Source organism: Aythya ferina, assembly GCF_964211825.1.
Source record: "Aythya ferina genome assembly, contig: HAP1_SCAFFOLD_97, whole genome shotgun sequence".
In the NCBI taxonomy this organism is placed as follows: Eukaryota; Metazoa; Chordata; class Aves; order Anseriformes; family Anatidae; genus Aythya; species Aythya ferina.
The window spans coordinates 391,301-413,960 of record NW_028181421.1 but is presented as its reverse complement, the minus strand read 5'-3'; the positions used below and the strand labels follow the sequence as shown (position 1 = coordinate 413,960).

At 44.1% G+C, this 22,660-nt stretch overlaps 1 long non-coding RNA gene across 1 annotated transcript; it reads right to left on the bottom strand.

Annotated features, from left to right (window-relative positions):
• Positions 1 to 7,768: 7,768 nt before the first annotated feature.
• On the bottom strand, positions 7,769 to 15,681 carry LOC311428594. The gene is made up of 3 exons (XR_014687784.1): positions 15,633 to 15,681; positions 15,406 to 15,542; positions 7,769 to 8,020 (listed from the first exon to the last, which is right to left on the bottom strand). It is a non-coding gene; the product is annotated as an uncharacterized lncRNA (long non-coding RNA).
• Between the last annotated feature and the right edge of the window lie 6,979 nt (positions 15,682 to 22,660).

Sequence of the window (22,660 nt, the reverse complement as noted above, 5' to 3'; positions counted from 1 at the left end):
GTGGGTTTTGGAGAACTTCAGGTAGGTTTAGGGGGACTTTTGGGGTGGATTCATGGTATTTGGTGTTTTCTTCTGTTTTTTTGGGGTGATCCTGTTCTTTTTTGGGGTGTTTTTGACGTGTTTTGGGGTTGTCCGTTGGGTTTTGTTGGGTTCTCGTTGGTCATCATTGTGAAAAAGGGTAAATTGTGGGTTTTGGAGAACATCAGGTAGGCTTAGGGGGACTTTTGGGGTGGATCTATGGCATTTGGGTTTTTCTTCTGTTTTTGGGGGAGATCCTGTTCTTTTTTGTTGGTTTTTTTTTTTTTTTTTTTTTTTTTGACATGTTTTTTGTCTCCATTGGGTTTCGTTGGGTTTTCCATGGTCATCATGGTGGAAAAGGGTAAATTTGTGGGTTTTGGAGAACATCAGGTAGGTTTAGGCTGGTTTTGGGATTGGATCTGTGCTTTTTGGGGATTTTCTTCCAGTTTATGGGTGATCCCTTTCTTTTTTGGGGTGTTTTTGACGTGTTCTGGTGTCTCCTTTTGGGTTTTCGTTTGGTTCATGTTGGTCATCATGGTGAAAATTGTAAATTTTTGGGGGGGGGAATTTTCTTCCAGTTTTGGGGGTGATCCCGTTCTTTTTTGGGGTGTTTTTGACATGTTTTGGGGTCTCTGTTGGGTTTTGTTGGGTTCTTGTTTTTCATCATGTTGGAAAAGTTTAACTTGCGTGTTTTGGAGAACATCAGGTAGGTTTAGTGTCGTTTTGGGTGGATCTATTTATTTGGGGTTTTCTTTCGTTTTGGGGGGTTATCCCATTCTTTTTTGGGGTGTTTTTGACGTGTTTTGAGGTCTCCGTTTGTTTTTTTTTTGGGTTTCCATTGGGTTTTCTGGTGGTTGGGAGTGGATTGTACATTTAGGAGAACATCAGGTAGGTTTAAGGGTTTTTTGTGTTGTTAGATCACATTTTTTCTTCTGATTCGGTTCGCTTTTGGGGTGTTTTTGACGTGTTTTGTGGTTTCCGTTGCGTTTTGTTGAGTTTTGACAAATTGACAAATCCTTGAAGTCCCTTTTGATTGCTCACAGGCTATGCGTTGCCACTCCTTCTCCTCCCAGATATAGGACGAGCAATCGGTAATAGTCTGACGGTTGAACCAAGCTGGGAAGCCTCCTTGTGATGTCCTAACCCAGGCCCTAGGAAGGCAGCAGATTTCCCTTAGAGGAGGGTCCCTTCTACATATTGGACCCTCTGTTCCACTGATTGATAAATCACCCACAACTAAAACTCACCTTTTCTTCCTGCTGCCTGTGGTCACTATACGGGGGGGTTGGCTTTTCCAACCCTGCCAATATCTCTGGTGGAGAGGGATTATAGCCTTTTCCATCCATCGATTGCCTTTCGGCCTCCAGGGCCTTATACCTGTTGCGCAGGTCTACCTGATAGTGTGATATGGTTGAGATTTTGATAAAATTGCAAACACAAACATTAAAGTGATTACTGGTATCTACCACAGCATTATCTACGACTATAGAATCACAATGACTTCTCATGCAAACACAACCTTTCCCAATATATACAAGTACAGTATCAAGGGTTTCATTAGGATGTATCTCAACGTGGCAAATATTTTGCTCAGTGTCAAGACAAATGTCTTGGGATTCCAGCGTGTTACTTTCACAGATGGAACTTTTTTGTTCACGCACAATGCATGCATTTACATCAATTGTTTGCCACTTTCCTCCCTTTTGATGGGCCCATACTTTATGCCCTTTAGTATAAAGTATAGTTCCATTATGATTGAGTCCTAATGCAATGATTGGCTATACATTGTATACGGTGGCATTACTTATAGTAAGTATAAAGGACACAATTTGATCATTTTCTGCATAAAGGGTAAAGTTGACTAATTGCCACCATGCTTGAAAATCTTTTTCAAATTCTGAAGCATTATCCCAAATAAATTTTCGAATTTCAGTGGGCAAAGTTCCTCCTTCTCCCTGTCTCTAATAATAGCTGCTGCTAAAGATTGTATGCATTACTACGTTTGGATACAGCTCCAAGCAAGGGAGGTATTGCCTTGGCTTTTTCCAAGGGCATGTACAATTAATTTATGATATAGAAGCCATTGCTTTGCTAAAGACAATAAGGATGATTTTTATAGGATGATCAAGTTACTGTAGTCAGAAACTAAACCTAACCCTAAACTAACCCTAACACTAACCCAACCCTAAACCTAACCCTAACCCTAACCCGAACCGAACACTAAAGCTAAACCTAATGCTCAAACCCTAATCCTAACCCTAACCCTAACCCGAACCGAACACTAAAGCTAAACCTAACCCTAACCCTAACCCTATTCCTAACACTAACCCTAACCCTAACCCTAACCCTAATCCAAACAGAACCCTAAACCTTACCCTAAACCTAACCCTAAACCTAACCCTAACCCTAAACCTAACCCTAACATAACCCTAAGCCTAAACCTAAACCTAAGCCTAAGCCTAAACCTAAGCCTAACCCTAACCCTAACACTAACCCTAACGGAACCCTAACCCTAACCCTAACAAATCCCTAAACCTAACCCTAACCCTAACCCTAACCTTAACCCTAACCCTAACCCTAAACCTAACCCTAACCCTAACACTAACCCTAACCCTAACCCTAACCCTAACCCTAATCTAACCCTAACCCTACTCCTAACAAAACCCTAACCCTAACCCTAACCCTAACCCTAACCCTAACACTAATCCTAACCCTAACAACCCTAACCCTCTAACCCTAACCCTAACCCTAACCCTAACCCTAACCCCTAACCCTAACCCTAACCCTAACCCTAACCCCTAACCCTAGCCCTAACCCTAACCCTAACCCTAACCCTAAAAGAATTCGAACCCGAACCCTAACCCTAACGGTATCCCTAAGCCTAACCCTAAGTCTAACTCTAACCCTAAGACCCTAACCCTAACGCTAACCCTAACAGAATTCTAACCCTAACCATAACCCTAACCGTACCCCTAATCCTAACCTTAACCCTAACCCTAACCCTAACAGAACCCTAACCCTAACCGAAACCCTAAAACTAAACCTAAACCTAACCTAACCCTAACCCTAACCCTAACCCTAACCCTAACCCTAACCCTAACCCTAACCCTAACCCTAACAGAATTCTAACCCTAACCCTAACTGTATCCCTAATCCTAACCCTAACCCTAACCCTAACCCTAACCCTAACAGAATTCTAACCCTAACCCTAACTGTATCCCTAATCCTAACCCTAAACCTAACCCTAACCCTAACCCTAACCCTAACCCTAACCCTAACCCTAACAGAATTCTAACCCTAACCCTAACCCTAACTGTATCCCTAATCCTAACCCTAAACCTAACCCTAACCCTAACCCTAAGACCCTAACCCTAACCCTAACAACCCTAACCCTAACCCTAACCCTAACACTACCCCTAACCCTAACCCTAACCCTAACGGTATCCCTTACCCTAACCCTAACCCTAACCCTAACCCTAACCCTAACCCTAACCCTAACCCTAACCCTAACCCTAACCCTAACAACCCTAACCCTCTAACCCTAACCCTAACCCTAACCCTAACCCTAACCCTAACCCTAACCCTAACGGTATCCCTAACCCTAACCCGAACCCTAACTCTAAACCTAAGACCCTAACCCTAACCCTAACCCTAACCCTAACAGAATTCTAACCCTAACCCTAACCGTATCCCTAATCCTAACCCTAACCCTAACCCTAACCCTAACCCTAACCCTAACCCTAACCCTAACCCTAACCCTAACCCCTAACCCTAACACTAACCCTAACCCTAACCCTAACCCTAACCCTAACCTTAACCCTAACCCTAACCCTCTAACCCTAACCCTAACGCTTACCCTAATCCTTACCCTACCCTTATCCTTACCATTACTCTATCCTTTACCCTAACTCTTAACCCTAACCCTAACCCTTACCCTAACCCTTACCATAAACCTAACGCTTTGCCTAAACCTAAACCTTATCCTCACCCTCAGCCTTACCCTAACCCTTACCCTTAGCCTTACCCTAACACTTACCCTTGCCCTAACCCTTACCCGTACCCTAATCTGAACCCAAACCCTAACCCTAATACTCTCACCCTAACCCTTACTCTAACCCTAACCACAACCCCAACCCCTAACCCCTAACCCTCACCCTAACCCTCTAAACCTACCCCTAACCTATCCCTAACCCTAACCCTCTAAGCCTAACCCTAACCCTCTAAGCCTAACAATAACCCCCAACCCCAACCCTCACCCGAAACCCTAACTCTAGCCCCAGCCCTAGCCCCTAACCCTAGTTCCCGAGAACTACATCTCCCGGTATGCTCTGGGCATTCAACATGGCCTCCCGGAAGTCCCGAATCCGAAAACTACATCTCCCGGCATGCTCTGGGCACACAACATGGCCTCCCAGTGCCGGAAAACTACACCTACCAGCATTCCCCGCACAGCCAGCATGGCCAATCACAGGCCGAGTGCTCGAGAACTGCATTTACCAGCACTCACTGGAACCCTCACCGCCCTTACAAAAAAAGCCTCAAGCCCTAACATCCAAAAAACCTCGAAACCCCTACAGACCTAACCCAAACTATTTACCACACTAAACCCCTGAAGACCTATGCCTAAAACCCCCAACCCAAAATCTTAGGATGCTCAAAACCCAAACCCAACCCAAAACGTTAGGAATGCTCAAAGCCCTAGCCCAAAAACTTAGGGCGCTCCAAACCCTAACCCCAAAACATTAAGACGCAAAAAACCCTAACCCAAAAACTTAGGGTAATACACCATAAATGTTTGCTCATTGTCTTTTGTATTATAAAAACAAGGAGTTCTGTTTGAGGAGCGGGAGTTGCGAAAGCTCCCTGCTGAAGTAAGGAGCTGCATAATGCTTGCCTAGACATTATGAAAATTCTTTTGCTTAACGTAACAAAAAATAGACCCCCCAACCCATTCTCCTTCTGCATCTCAGTTGCCTCTTTTGTACAAAGACACTGTTGCAAAGCTCATGTAACCATCTCCTGATAAGTTGCTAAAGTAGTGTATCGACATACATGCCTTCCTGTCTAACGCTGGGCCAACATGACCAAATAATAAAAGAAGTTGAACCACAACGCCGAGGAAGACTACGGCCTTCATCTTCACAACCACCAGAGGGACAGAGACGACCCCCTAGCAACAGTGCGTGCAGTCGCAGAATATACCAGGATGTGCTGCGTAATCCCAGAATTAGCAAAATATAAATAAAAAGGGACTCTGGCGGGGGTGAGGTGCGTGCCGTTGGCGGAGCTGAGACTCCCCGGCCGCCCAGTGCTGTTTTGCTTGATGTTTGCTCACTCAATAAATTCCTTTCTATGATTAATACAATGCTCTATGAAAATTAATTAAGGGGGCAACTTATAACACTTTGGACGCTCAAAACCCTATCCCGAAAACATTAGGACGCTCCAAACTCTATCCAGAAAACTTAGGACTCTCCAAACCCTATTCCAAAAACTTAGGACGCTCAAAACCCTATCCTGGAAACATTGAGATGCTCAAAACCCTTTCCCGAAAACTTAGGATGCTCCAAACCCTATCCTGGAAACATTAAGATGCTCAAAACCCTAACCCAATTACTTAGGATGCTTGAAAGCCTATCCCAAAAAATTAGGGCACACAAAAGCCTAACCCCAAAAATTAAGATGCTCAAAATCCAAACCCCCAAAATTAGGATACTCAAAACCCTGGACCTGGAGAACCTAACCTGAAAAAACAAAACAAAACAAAACAAAAAAAAGATCTTAAAACCCTAACCGTAAATAACTGACCAAAAATAAAACCTTAAGACTCTAACCCTAAAAAACATATCAACACTACAACCCAAAAAACTCTAATACCCTAACACGCTAACCCTGAAACCCTTAAAACCCTAACCCCCAAATCCTTAAAACCCTAACCGTTAAAACTCCAACCCTAAAAACCTTAAAATCCTAAACATAAACCCTGAAACCCCTTACCCTGAAACCCAACCCTAGTGCCCAATCCCTGAAACCTTAAAACCCTGAATCAATCTGTAGCAAATAGCATAGGCTGAGTCGAGGATCTCAGTACAGTAGCATTATTATTCGAGATTACAATGGCGGGTGTCCCACAAGCAGGAGGGTGCCTACTAATTCCATACACAGTTTATACACTTTTTTTTTCTGCCGAGGACCGGGACCCTCCCCTGTTTCCCCTTTAACTGTGCTATTCAAGGTTCATAATCTAGCTGGTGCTTCACAGAAAATACACAGCTGCTGGCCTGTTACAAGTCACATTTCTTTTGAGGTTTTTACTCTTTGAGGTGGTAATGTTTCTTACGCCGTGATTTCCACCTAATTGCTGTAAGGATTCTGGTTGTCTGCGTTTTACAAGGTTGTCTGTTATAATAAATAAAAGTCCCAAATAGGATTACAATCAAAGTTTACAATTCACTGAATGAATAGAGGTAAGCAAACAGTGCTGGGTACGCCGGGAGTCTCTGCTCCACCAAGACGCGCACCAGTTATACACCAGTTACCTCCCTTAAGGGATATAGAGAAGCCCTCTCAGATACTTCCGTCCTGCTTCTCCTGCATGTGGCCGGAGGTCGGTCTAATTCTGGTGCTGTTGGTGGTGGAAGCTGGGGCAACGGTGGTACTGGTGGCGATACCACAGCCACCGGAGGGGGAGCCGCCGGGGGTGGATTGTTAGGATATGGAGGTGGTAGCTTATCCAACGGCTCACGTTTATCTTCTTTTTCTTTTTCATGTTCTTCTTGTTCTTCAAATTTCTTACCTGCTTTTAGTGTAAATATTGAGGCTGGAAAAGGACCTGAAGTCCTCCTGATCCATAATCCTGCATAATCACTTTCTTCCTGGCTAAAAGCTTCCTTTGAATTAACATGGATATTTAAGGCCTGGCAAATCCAGTCTTTGAAGGTTCCAAAAACAGGCCAAAAGACATGTAGTCTTAAAGGCTCCTTTGGCCATTCTGTCACATAATACTGGACCATTTTTAATTTACTTTTTCCTTTTCTGGGGTCCCTATCATTCCAATTTCTAATCGTTATTCCTAATGGACTTTCTGGTGGTATGACTGGTAATTTGCTCCCTTTCTTCTGGTCTCTGGTCTTCGATTTTGTCTGACCCATCTAGGAATTTTACTATGGCAATTCCCATAGCCCTTGGTTACCTTAGTAAGAGTGTCTTGCAGGGGGTCGAGGACCTATCACACACCCACAAGTCCTATAGGAATCCCTTCGGTCCTTCACCGGCCAAGTCCCTCGCGGGAGATTGGAACCGCGGTTAGAAGACCTCCACAATCGCTTCGGAACTAAGTTCCATCTCAGTCACACTCTTACACACACAGGCAACCGAACCCCACCCAACCGAACGGTATACGCTTTAAATGCTTACGACTCCGTCATCTTCGTTCGGATCTTCACACACACAATTATGGGCAAAATATAGTGCTGCAGCTGGCAAGGGAGCTGAAAAAAAGAATCAGAAACTTTGCTTACCTTTATTCAGGTTTAAGATGCCATTAGTTCCGACCTGACTCAAACAGCAGCCACCAAATGGTGGGGGTGCCTCTCCTAGATCAAACCAGAAATCAGGAACCAAAGCCCTCCCGGACGAGAGCCCACTTGTAATAAATGACTGGGTCCCAAATAGGATTGCAATTGAAATTTACAATTTATTAAATGAATAGAGGTAAGCAAGCAGCGCTGGGTGCGCCAGGAGTCTCTGCTCCACCAAGACGCACACAAGTTACATTAGGCGGCTGGTTTTTATGCTGCTAGGCTAATACATATTCATTACTACTTCTACAAAAGGCAGGGTTATTCTAATTAGTTCCCAGAATCCAAACCCTCCCACTGGTGCAGGCGTTATCAGTCTCCGGTGGTCCCTCTGGGGGCCGCTCGTACTGAAGGCTCGTAGTCTTCCTCCCAGGCTTTTCTCTTGTCCATCTCCTTTGTCCATCTTGGCTGGATGGCAGACACTTGCATAGTGTCCCATGCAACAGTTGTAATAGTTAGCAGTTATTCTGAAACCCCTTTGTTCTCTTATCCCCTATTGACCCGAATTGCTGGACCATTCCTTTGCAAGATTCAAGAACTATATATATTAACCACTCTGGTTTTCTCAGACTTTTCATCATATCATGCGGCCCTAGCATTGTTCCATATTGACACGAATCAGATGAACTCATTTCACACTGTTAAGCTGTCTTATCACTGCAAGCATATCTCAATACCACCTTCCTTCCCTCTACAGGATGTAACTGCGCAAAAACAACATTTTTATTCCCACAACCTTGATCCCCTTACCCTGAAATCCTTATTCCCCTTAAACCTAACAACTCTAACCACAACCCTAACCCTTATTATCAACCCCCTAACGCTAATGACACTGACCTTAATCCAAACCCCAAACTGCCCCTAACCCCAGACAACCAACAACGAAACACACACACACAAAGATGGAAACTACAAAAAAGGCAAAACCCACGATACAGGCCCCAAATCACAAATACGCAACCAAAATGCTACAGAAAAGCCCCAGATGCAGGCCCCAAATGCTACTGCTAGGCCTCAAAAGCTCAAGATGCATCCCAAAGCAAAAATGCAGGCCCCAAACGTTACAGAAAAGCCCCCAAACCCAGGCTGCACAAGTCTACAAGCAGGCCCCAAACTGCCAACAGAAGCAGGCACCAACCACACCCAGATGCAGACCCCAACTGCCCACAAGCAGCTCCTACCCCACCACCCCCTCCCAAGAACTGGACTCCACCCAGACACTGGCCCAAGACCCGGACCCGACCCCCGCCAACCCCCCTACCCTCCCCCCGACACAGGTGTACAAGCAGCTCACAACCCGCCCCTTCAGAGACCGGTCCCACTCCCCCCACCCCCCCCAAGACACGGGATGCGGAGGTGTACAACCAACTCCCAACTCCCTCCCCCTCAAAGGGAGGCCCCAAAGACCCCCAAATGGAGGCTCCTAGAGTGAACAAACAGCTCCCAACTTCCCCAGGCACAGGCCCCCCCCCCCCCCCAAACACAGGCCACAGAGGTGTATAAACAGCCCAGACCCCCCTCCAAGACCATGGCCCCTATAGTGTACAAGCAGCTCCCAACCACCCACAGATGCAGGCCCCAACCCTTTTCAAAAGGGAGGCACCTAGAATGCATGAGCAACTCCCAACCCCCCTCAAATAAAGACCCCAAAAGTGTACAAGTAGCTCCCCCCCAGAGACAGGACCCAAAGGTGTACAACCAGTTCCCAACACCCCTGAGACACAGGCCCCAACCCCCCCCCCCAGACACAGCGACCCAAATTCTACAAGCAGCTCCCAACCCCTGCCAGGCAGGCCCCCTACCCTATACAAGCAACTCCCCACCCCCCGAGGGAGGCCCCCAAGCCCCCCACAAACACAGGCCCCTACAGTGTACAGGCAGCTCCCAGCCACCCCCAGATGCTGGCCCCAAAGTTGTACAAACAGCTCCCAGCCACCCTGCAGAAACAGATTCCTACATTGTACAAGCAGTTCCCAGCCCGCTAGACACAGGCCCTGACCCCCCACACATGCAGGCCCCAAAGGTGTACAAGCAGCTCCCACCCCTCCCCCAGACGCAGGTCCCAAGCCCCCCCCCCCCAAACACAGGCCCCTACAACCAGCACCTAATCCTAAAATTTAATTATTAAATTAAAGCCAGGAGAGAAACCCGTTAAGGTTAAGTAATATCCTTTGAGGATAGAAGATAGGAAAGGAATTAAAGAGATAATTGATCAATTTTTACAGTATGGATTATTGATTGAATGCGAATCAGAATACAATGCACCCATATTGCCAATTAAAAAGGCAGATGAAAAAGCTATAGGCTAGTTCAGGATTTGAGGGCCATAAATAAAATCACTGAGGATATACATCCAGTAGTGGCAAACCCTTATACTTTGCTGACTAAATTAAAGAATAGTCAAGTCTGGTTTACCGTACTGGATTTAAAAGATGCCTTCTTCTGCCTAGGCTTAGCCACAGAAAGCCAAAACCTATTCGCCTTTGAATGGGAAAATCCCGATTCAGGCAGAAAGACGCAGCTTACGTGGACATTACTACCTCAAGGATTCAAGAATAGCCCCACTATTTTTGGAAACCAATTAGCAAGGGAACTTGAAACATGGATACCTCCGGACACTGAAGGTGCTTTGTTACAATATGTAGATGATCTCTTAATAGCTACCGAGACTAAAGGGAGTTGTATTCAATGGACTATAAGTCGTCTTAATTTTCTGGGTTTAAATGGATATCAAGTCTCTTGACAGAAAGTCCAGCTGGCTCAACAAAGTGTGACCTATCTGGGATTTGACATTTCGGAAGGACAACGAGAACTAGGAACTGAACATAAGGAAGTCATTTGCCGGACTCCAGAACCTCAAATAGTAAAGGAGCTACAAAGCTTTTTAGGAATGACAGGTTGGTGTCGCCTTTGGATTTATAATTATGGACTATTGGTAAAGCCTCTATGTGAATTGATAAAGATTAACCAGTCAAAGTTACTCTGGACTGGGGAAGCACAAAAAGTCTTTAAACAACTTAAACAAGAATTGATGATTTTGAAATATCAAGCAATATTGGTAGAACAGGATGACGTGGAAATTGTGATAATTCATATTGTGAATCTAGCCTCTTTTCTTAGTGATGCTCCGGCACAAGCTGTGATTCACGATCGTTTAGAAACTCTAGAGACTGTGTATTCCAGCCGACCAGACCTTAAGGAGGAGCCCATGGAAGATGCGGAAGAAACTTGGTTCACGGATGGGAGCAGTTTTGTTACGCAAAGACAACGTAAAGCTGGATATGCTATAACAACTACTCAGCAGGTAATCGAGTCTAAGCCTTTACCCCCTGGAACATCAGCTCAAAAGGCGGAGATAGTTGCTCTCACGAGAGCATTGGAACTGGCAGCGGGAAAAAGGGTAAATATTTGGACAGATTCTAAATATACATTCGGCGTGGTACATGCTCATGGAGCAATTTGGAAAGAACATGGATTGCTGACCGCTCAGTGAAAACACAAAGTATGCTGAAGAAATTTTAAAATTGTTAGAGGCTGTAAAACAACCAGAAAAGGTAGCTATCATGCATTGTCAGGGACACCAAAAGGGGAACAGCGATTTTGAAATTGGAAAATCGATTGGCAGAGGCTAAGCAGGCAGCTGAAATAACTGAGGTGAAGGCATTGTCTTTGATACCAGACGGTAAAATCCAAACTATATCAAATTATACAAAAGAAGACTTAAAATTAATTGAAGATTTGAAAGGTAAAATGAAACCAGATGGATGAGTATATTTAAAAGATAACCACATAGTAATACCCTCTAGTTTGACATGGCCCATAGTTCTTACAGAACACAATAAAACGCATTGGGGAGCTGGCACACTGCATAAGAGCCCGAGTCAGACATTAGTGGGACGATATGATAAAACAAGTAACTCAACAATGTAGCATTTGCTTACACAATAACCCCAATACCAAGGATAGAATAAAATTTGGAATAATCAGTAAAGGAAATTATTCGGGGCAACAGTGGCAAATTGATTTTTCAGAACTCCCTAGAAAAGGGGGGTATCATTATTTACTGGTTCTGACTGACACGTTTTCAGGAAGGCCTGAAGCCTTTCCCTGTCGAACAAACAAAGCAAGAGAAGTGGTTAAAGTCTTGTTAAATGAAATAATACCATGCTTTGGGATTCTAGTAGCAATGTCTTCTGATAGAGTTTCACATTTTTGTGCACAAGTGGTAGAACAGATAAGTAAGATTCTAAAGATAGATTGGCAACTGCATACTCCTTATAGACCACAGGCAAGTGGACAGGTAGAAAAAATGAACCATTTAATTAAACAATAAATAGCTAAAATTGGATAAGAAGCTAATTTGTCATGGCCTCAATCCCTCCCTTTAGCATTACTTGGAATTAGAGTCAAACCTAGAATAAAAGGGAATTTGAGTCCCTTCAAAATCTTATATGGAAGGCCGTAGCAATTTCTATTTAGTGGAGAGGACCTAATGCAGTTAGGATCAGAATATTTATATGCTTATATAACTGAACTTCAGAAACAATTAAATAAAGTACATACATTTGTTTTAGGGACCAGGGCTAGAGGGTTGGATCAACCGATCCACCCCTTTAAGCTCGGGGATTATATATATATAAAGACTTTTTCAGGACAACCCGTGCAGGAAAAATGGAAGGAAAGTGGATGGGACCATACCAAGTATTACTGACAACACACACCGCCATTAAGATTAAGAAGCAAGCAGCTTGGATCCACAATTCAAGGGTGAAGAAGGTCCCGGCGAGGATATAGACCACCACTCCAATTGGACCAACAAAATTACGGTTTTCCAGATCCTAATGATTGCAGGGGTGCGGTTCTCGGATTCGGGGTGGGCAACTTGGGATGAGAACTTACACCTGACCTTAATACAAACAATTTCTCAAGTAACTAATAAGACGAACTGTTGGGTATGCACCCATCTGCCACAGCATGGGAATAAGGGTGTATCGTTAATCGGGATTCCCTTGCCTGCAAACTTATCTTGGACTAATTTGTGGGAAAACACATCTTGGGGTCGAAAATATTAAGAAGTTTTGGAACTAGAAGTGAGTAGCTTCATGCCGTTAGAATCCTATTATGTATGTGTACAAAGGTGTAACCCGCCTAAGGGTATAGGAAAACAGCATTGTATAAATACGGATACTACTTATGTGGGAAATCAGACATCTTGTAATTGAACAATTGATATTAGTACGACTAGCGGCTGGGCAAATTCAACCAGCTGGACGGTTCCAAAAGGAAAAGGGTGGTATTGGCTATGCAATGATACAGCCCGTAAGGTCTTGCCTGAGAATTGGAAGGGAACTTGCACTCTTGGAGCGGTAGTCCCCAGTATGACAGTACATGATGTAGTGCCTCGAGGTTACTTGAGAAATCATATCCGGAGAATCAGATGAAAAATTAACAATCCATTGGTAGAGAGACACACCCCTTTTCATAGTTTTGTGTGATGGTTTGTCACATGGTTAGGAGTGAGTGAATTGGAAAAGGCAATAGTTAATATTTCTGCAATTATAGAGAAGTTAGAAAACAAAATTCTGGATGCTATGAAGGCTCAACAAGAAGAGATATCTAGTTTATCACAGGTAGTATTACAAAAGCAGATGACCCTAGACTTGTTACTGGCCACTCAAGGGGGAGTCTGTACAGTAATAAACACAAGCTGTTGTATGTATGTAGATCAGAGTGGAAGGATCTCTACCGACCTGGAAGAAATATGGAAGCAGACAAGGATCCTACATGAGATCAGTAAAGATGATCTTTCATGGAGTTTTAGTGAAATATGGAATAAGTTAACCTCCTGGTTGCCCAATTTCCAATGGTTGAAACAAGTATTCATTGCTCTAATCGTATTAGTAGTGTTAGGAATATTTGTGTGCATGTTGTTTAGATGCCTGCTTTGTTGTGTTACTGTAAATAATGAAAGTATCTGATGCAAAAGAATTTGCATGGGAAAAGAAAAGGGGGGATTGATTAAGGAGGTATTGGGGAGGCATTGGGGAGGCAAGGACAATCCCCAGACATGGACTGTATATCTCAAAACAAGACACTGAAACTCATGATAAGGAAGCGGCAGACGGACAGAGAAACAAACGTAAGGACTATAAATCTCAAAACTGGACATTGGAATTCATTATAAAGATACAACAAATGGAAGAATTGGCAACAACCAGCTCTCGCAATTAAGAAACATGCCAATTCAGCAGATTCTTGACCAAAGGTGAAAAGTACACTGTGAGGAAGACTCGGGGTCTTCCTCCCAGAGACCCCTGCCCACGTCCCAAAGACCCCTGCCCACAATTCTTGGAAGGCTCTACGCAGGCGCAAGGTGCCAAAAGGCTAATTAGCATAAGAAGCGAGGGAAGGCGGGGATAGGTAATGCATATGTATAGGTGCTTGTAGAATATTGATAGATTGATTGTATAAATTCAAGACTGCTTTCCGCTTTAGGTATTCACGATAGGTGGAGAGATCCCCCGTGCATCCAGCGCTGCAATAAAGAATATACCACTTAAAGGAATTTCGGCTTCGATCTTTGAATCACAACCCCCCTCAAATACAGACCCCAAAAGTGTACAAGTAGCTCCCCCCCTGAGACAGGACCCAAAGGTGTACAACCAGTTCCCAACACCCCTGAGACACAGGCCCCAACCGCCCCCCCAGACACAGCGACCCAAATTCTACAAGCAGCTCCCAACCCCTGCCAGGCAGGCCCCCTACCCTATACAAGCAGCTCCCAACCCTCCCCCCCTGCCGCGAGGGAGGCCCCCAAGCCCCCCACAAACACAGGCCCCTACAGTGTACAGGCAGCTCCCAGCCACCCCCAGATGCTGGCCCCAAAGTTGTACAAACAGCTCCCAGCCACCCTGCAGAAACAGATTCCTACATTGTACAAGCAGTTCCCAGCCCGCTAGACACAGGCCCTGACCCCCCACACATGCAGGCCCCAAAGGTGTATAAGCAGCTCCCACCCCTCCCCCAGACGCAGGTCCCAAACCCCCCCCCCCCAAACACAGGCCCCTACAACCAGCACCCAACCCCCTACCCCCGATGCCAGGCCCAAAGGTGTAGAAGCAGCTCCAAACCTCCTCCCTCAACCCAGGCTCCAACAGTGTACAAGCAGCTCCCAACCAACCCTCCCCTTCCCCCCCGCCCCCCGACACAGGCTCCAAAGGAATACAAAGAGCTCCCACCCCTCCCACAGATGCTGGTCTCAACCCCCCCCCGCCCCCAGAAGCAGGCCCCAAAGGTGTAGAGTCAGCTCCCAACCCCCTCAATGCCGGCCCCAAGGGTCTACAAGCAGCTCCCCCCTTGCCCCCAGATACCGGCCCCCAGACACAGACCCCAAAAGCCTAATCACAGGCCCTGAACTCTAGAGGCAGGCTCCAAAACCCAGGACAAAGCCCCAGTGTTTCGAGACAGGGCCCAAATCCCAGACACAGGCCCCAAACGCTAAACGTATGCCAAAAAAAGTATTAGTGCTGGTGCCAAATGTTACAGACAGGCCCAAAAGCCCGAGATGCTCAAGGCTGAGACGTAACTTGGCTTTCTGAATTACTGGAAAGCAGCTTTCATTCTCAGATAATTGTGTGCAGGCTAGATAGGATGGGGCTTCAGGCACCTCTTCACCTGAGGAAACACACTGCCATCAGGCACCGCTGTGCCAGACAAGCTTGTTCTGCTAGAACACCCTACTCAGATGCACTGTGGCATTCAAGTGAACTGCTTTCATGCAAATATAAGGACTGATGTTACAACCCACCTTGCCTGTGGCACCTGATGAACAGAAGAGTAAGCCACCGCAGCGCTTCAAAACCATCCCTGCACGTGCCGCTCCTTGTCGCTCTCTGGCCTTATCTCATATCCTTATCCACTTCTGTGGAGAGCCTGCCACGGCACCTGCAAAGCAAGACGGACACCTTTCATAGTCACCTTGTGCTACTTGGTCGTTCTGCTCCAACCCAGCTCATGACCAGCCCCTCTTCTTACACAGCTCTTCAGAGTGCAGTTTGCTCCTTTGAGCCTGTGCGAGACACCTGTGAAAGAAAAAGAAACACATAGGCCGATGCAGCATCCAAAGACACAGCACAACTAGGTAAGTTACTCTCATCTGCTCCCTTACCTCTGCCGCTTACCAGCCCCCGAGGCAGATGCTTCAATCTACCCTCTTCAAACAGCTACAACACCTCTAAAAGACAAAGAGGGGATGCTTAGAGGAACAGTGAGACCTACAACACAACAACTGCTACATCTGTTCCTCACTCACCTTGCCAGAGGCAGCTCTGCGTGTGACGTCCCAGGTTGTACACTGCGTTACCTAACCCTTACCGTAACCCTTACCCTAACCCTTCTCACCCTTACCATTACCCAAATCCTTACCTTTACTTTTTCCTTACCCTTACTCTTTCCTTTAACCATAACCTTACCCTTACCCTATACCTTACTCCAACCCTTCCCCTTACCTTCCCCTTCCCCTTCCCCTTAACCTAACCCTAAACCTTAAACCTTACCGTAAACCTTACCCTTTCTGCTACACTTACCCTTAGCGTAAATCTAAACCTTACACTTACCCTTAGCCTAACCCTCACCCTTACCATTACCCATACCCTTATTCTTACTCTTATCCTAACCCTTTCCTTTACACTTACGGTTACCATTAACCTTACCCTTACCCTAACACTTATCCTTAACCTAACCCTTACCCTAAACCTTACACTTACTCTTAACATTAACCTTACCCTTAACCTTTAGCTAATACTTAATCTTACGTTTCTCTCACCCTAACCCTATAATTAACCATAACCATTACCCTAACACTTAACCTTACCCTTACAATAAGCCACACAACAACACTTAAATGTACACTTACGCTTAAACTTGCCCTAGCAATTACTCGTACAATTAAAATATTAATTAATTAAATTAAAAAATTTTAATTTAAAATAAATTGAATTAAAAAATTTAAATACCATTATCCTTATACCTTATCCTTAACCCTCACCCTTATCATTACCAATACCCTTACTCTTACACTTATTCTTATACATACAACTTACCCTTTTCCTAACACTTAACCCTAACCTAACTCTAACCCTAAACCTTACCTGAACCCTTTCCAGTACCATTACATTAACCCTTACCCTTAACCTAAACCTTACACTTGCTCTTAACCTTAACCTAATACTTACCTTTACGTTTTCCTCACACTAACCCTAAAATTAACCCTAACCATTACCCTAACAGTTACCCCTAACCTAACCCTTACTCTAACACTTACAGTGGCCCGTACACTTAAACATACCCTTACACTTACTCTTACCCTAACCCTTACCCTTATCATAACCCATACTCTAACACATACTTCCACCCGTACCCTTACGCTTTCCGTTACCCTAACTCTTACTCTTACCCTTACCCTTACCCTTACCCTTACCCTTACCCTTACCCTTACCCTTACCCTTACCCTTACCCTTACCCTTACCCTTACTCTTACCCTATCCCTTACCCAATCCCTTACCCTATCCCTTACCCTTAACCTAACCCTAAACCTTACCCTTATCCTAACACTTACCCTTACCGTAAACCTTACCCTTTCTGCTACACTTACCCTTAGCCTAAATCTAAACCTTACACTTAACCTTAGCCTAACCCTCACCCTTACCATTACCCATACCCTTATTCTTACTCTTACCCTAACCCTTACCTTTACCCTTACCCTTACCCTTACCCTTACCCTTACCCTTACCCTTACCCTTACCCTTACCCTTACCCTTACCCTTACCCTTACCCTTACCCTTACCCTTACCCTTACCCTTACCCTTACCCTAACCCTAAATCTTACCCTTATCCTAACACTTACCCTTACCGTAAACCTTACCCTTTCTGCTACACTTACCCTTAGCGTAAATCTAAACCTTACACTTACCCTTAGCCTTACCCTCACCCTTACCCTTACCCATACCCTTATTCTTACCCTTTCCCGAACCCTTACCTTTACACTTACGGTTACCATTAACCTTACCCTTACCCTAACACTTATCCTTAACCTAACCCTTACGCTAAACCTTACCCCAACCCTTACCCTGACCCTTACATTAACCCTAACCCTTACCCTAAACCTTACACTTACTCTTAACCTTAACCTTACCCTTAACATTAACCTAATACTTACGCATACGTTTTCCTGACTTTAACCCTAAAACTAACCCTAACCATTACCCTAACACTTAACCTTACCCTAACCCTAACCCTAACCCTTACTCTAACCCTTACCCTGACCTGTACCCTTACACTTACCCTTACCCTTATACTCACCCTAATTCTTACCCATACCATAACCCATACCCTAACACATATTTGTACCCTTAACCTTACCGTTACCCTTAACCTTACCCTTACCCTTACTCTATCCCTTACCCTTACGCTTACCCTTAATATAAACCTTACCCTTGACCTTACCCTTACCATAAGCCATACAACAACACTTACATGTACACTTACATGTACACTTACGCTTACACTTACCCTAGCAATTCCTCGTACAATTACCCTTACCCTTACCCTTAACCGAAGCCGAAACATTAAACCTTACAGTAAACCTTACCCTTTCTGCTACACTTACCCTTAGCCTAACCCTCACCCTTACCCTTACCCATACTCTTATTCTTACCCTTACCCTAACCCTTACCTTTACACTTACGGTTACCATTAAACTTACCCTTACCCTAACGCTTATCCTTAACCTAACCCTTACCCTAAACCTTACCCCAACCCTTACCCTGACCCTTACATTAACCCTAACCCTTACCCTAAATCTTACACTTACTCTTAACCTTAACCTTAGCTGTAATCTAATACTTACCCTTACGTTTCCCTCACCCTAACCCTAAAATTAACCCTAACTATTACCCTAACACTTACCCTTACCCTAACCCTTACTGTAACCCTTACAATGAACCATACGCTTACACATACCCTTACCCTTACTCTTACTCTACCCTTACCCTTACCATAGCCCATACTCTAACACATACTTCTACCCTTAACCTTACTGTTACCCTTACCCTTACTCTATTTGTTACTCTTACGCTTATCCTTAACATAAAACTTACTCTTAACCTTACCCTTACCATAAGCCATAGAACAACACTTACATGTTCACTTACGTTTCCACTTACCCTGGCAACTACTCGTACAATTAACCTTACCCTTACCCCTACCAAACCATTACCCTTACCCTTAACCTAATCCTCAACCTTACACTTATCCTAGCACTTACCCTTACCGTAATCCTTACCCTTTCTGCTACACTTACTCTTTGCCTAATTCTAAACCTTACCCTACACTCACCCTTACCCTTATCATAATGCTTACATTAACCCTTAACCTAAACCTTACCCCAACCCTTACCCTGACCCTTACATTAACGCTAAGCCTTACCCTAAACCTTACACTTACTCTTAACCTTAACTTTACTCTTAACATTAACCTAATACTTACGCATATGTTTTCCTGACTTTAACCCTTAAATTTACCCTAACCATTACCCTAACACTTAACCTTAACCTAACCCTAAAATTACTCGTACAATTACCCTTACCCTTACCCTTAACCTAAGCCTAAACCTTACAGTAAACCTTACCCTTTCTGCTACACTTACCCTTAGCCTAAATCTAAACCTTACACTTACCCCTACTGTAACCCTCACCCTTATCATTACCAATACCCTTACTCTTACCCTTACCCTAACCCTTCTCCTTACACTTACTGTTACCTTTAACATAACCCTTACCCTAACACTTACACTTATCCTTATCCATGCCCTTACCCTTACCCTAATCTTTACCCTTAACCTAACCCTAACCCTAAACCTTATCCCAGCCTTTACCCTGACCCTTACATTAACCGTAACCCTTACCCTAAAGCTTACACTTACTCTTAACCTTAACCTTACCCTTAACCATTACCCTAACACTTACCCTTACATTTCCCTCACCCTAAGTCCTAAAATTAACCCTAACCATTACCCTAACACTTACCCTAACCCTTACCCTAACCCTAACCCTAACCCTTACTCTAACCCTAACCCTTAACCTAAACCTTACACTTAATCTTAAGTTTAACCTTACACTTAATCTTAACTTTAACCTTACCCTTAAACTAATACATACCCTTACGTTTCCCTCATCATAACCCTAAAATTAACCGTAACCATTACCCTAACACTTATCCTTACCTAACCCTAACCCTAACCCTTACTCTAACTTTAAACCCTGACCCGTAACCTTAGACTTCCCCTTACCCTTCCCCTTACGCTTACCCTTACCCTAACCCTTACCCTTACACTTACGGTTACCATTAACCTTACCCTTACCCTAACATTTACTCTTACCCTATCCCTTACACTTATACTTATCCATACAACTTACGTTTACCCTAACACTTAACCTTAACCTAACCCTAACCCTAAACCTTACCTGAACCCTTACCCTGACCCTTACATTAACCCTTACCCTAAAACTTACACTTAACCTTAACCTTACCCTTAACCTTAACCTAATACTTACCCTTACTTTTCCCTCAGCCTAATCCTAAAATTAACCCTAACCATTACCCCAACACTTACCCTTACCCTAACCCTTACCCTTACCATAACCCATACTCTAACACATACTTCTACCCGTACCCGTACCCTTACGGTAACCCTTACCCTTACCGTAACCCTTACCCTTACCCTACCCTTACCCTTACCCTTACCCTTACCCTTACCCTTACCCTTACCCTTACCCTTACCCTTTCCCTTTCCCTTACTCTTACCCTTACCCTTACCCTATCCCTTACCCTTACCCTAACCCTAAACCTTACCCTTATCCAAACACTTACCCTTACCGGAAACCTTACCCTTTCTGCTACCATTACCCATACCCTTATTCTTACCCTTACCATAACCCTTACCTTTACACTTACGGTTACCATTAACCTTACCCTTACCCTAACACTTATCCTTAACCTAACCCTTACGCTAAACCTTACCCCAACCCTTATCCTGACCCTTACATTAACCGTAACCCTTACCCTAAACCTTACACTTACTCTTAACCTTACCCTTAACATTAACCTAATGCTTACGCATACGTTTTCCTGACTTTAACCCTGAAACTAATACTAACCATTACCCTAACACTTAACCTTACCCTTACCCTTTTACTTACCCTAATTCTTACCCATACCATAATCCATACCCTAACACATATTTGTACCCTTAACCTTACCGTTACCCTTAACCTTACCCTTACCCTTACTCTATCCGTTACCCTTAAGCTTACTCTTTACATAAACCTTACTTTTGACCTTACCCTTACCATAAGCCATACAACAACACTTACATGTACACTTACGCTTACACTTACCCTAGCAATTCCTAGTACGATTACCCTTACCCTTACCCTTACCCTTAACCTAAGCCGAAACCTTAAACCTTACAGTAAACCTTACCCTTTCTGCTACATTTACCCTTAGCCTAAATCTAAACCTTACTTTAAATCTTACTAAACATTACTTTAAATCTTACCCTTACTGTAACTCTCACCCTTATCATTACCAATACCCTTTCTCTTACCCTTACCCTAACCCTTCTCCTTACACTTACTGTTACCTTTAACATTACCCTTACCCTAACACTTACACTTATCCTTATCCATGCCCTTACCCTTACCCTAATCCTTACCCTTAACCTAACCCTAACCCTAAACCTTACCCCAGCCCTTACCCTGACCCTTACATTAACCCTAACCCTTACCCTAAAACTTACACTTACTCTTAACCATAACCTTACCCTTAACATTAACCTAATACTTACCCTTACGTTTCCCTCACCCTAACCCTAAAATTAACCCTAACCATTACCCTAACACTTACCCTTACCCTAACCCGAACCGTAACTCTAACCCTTACTCTAACCCTTACCCTGACCCATGCCCTTACACTTACCCTTACCCTAAGCCTTTCCCTTAGCATAACCCATACCCTAACACGTACTTGTAGCCTTAACCTAACCGTTCCCCTTACCCTTACCCTTACCTTTATTGTCTCCGTTACCCTTACACTTACACCTAACATAAACCTTAACCTTAACCTAACCCTTATCATAAGCCATACAACAACACTTACATGTGCGCTTACGCTTGTACTTACCCTAGCAATTACTCGTACAATTACCCTTAACCTTACTATTAAGCTAACCCTAAACCTTACCCTTATCCTAACACTTACCTTATATCCTAAACCTTACCCTTTCTGCTACACTTACCCTTTGCCTAATTCTAAACCTTACCCGAACCCTCACCCTTACCTAAATCTAACCATTACCCTAACCTTCACTCTTACCCTTACCATTATACTTACTTTTACCCTTAACCTAAACCTTACCCCAACCCTTACCCTGACCCTTACATTATCCCTAACCCTTACCCTAACCCTAACCCTAACCCTAACCCTAACCCTAACCCTAACCCTAACCCTAACCCTAACCCTAACCCTAACCCTAACCCTAACCCTTACTCTAACCTTAACCCTTAACCTAAACCTTACACTTAATCTTAACTTTAACCTTACCCTTAAACTAATACATACCCTTACGTTTCCCTCATCATAACCCTAAAATTAACCGTAACCATTACCCTAACACTTATCCTTACCGAACCCTAACCCTAACCCTTACTCTAACTTTTACCCTGACCCGGACCCTTAGACTTCCCCTTCCCCTTACTCTTCCCCTTACTCTTACCCTTACCCTAACACTTACGGTTACCATTAATCTTACCCTTACCCTAACACTTACCCTTACCCTATCCCTTACACTTATCCTTATCCATACAACTTACGCTTACCCTAACACTTAACCTTAACCTAACCCTAACCCTAAACCTTACCTGAACCCTTACCCTGACCCTTACATTAACCCTTACCCTAAAACTTACACTTAACCTTAACTTTACCCTTAACCTTAACCTAATACT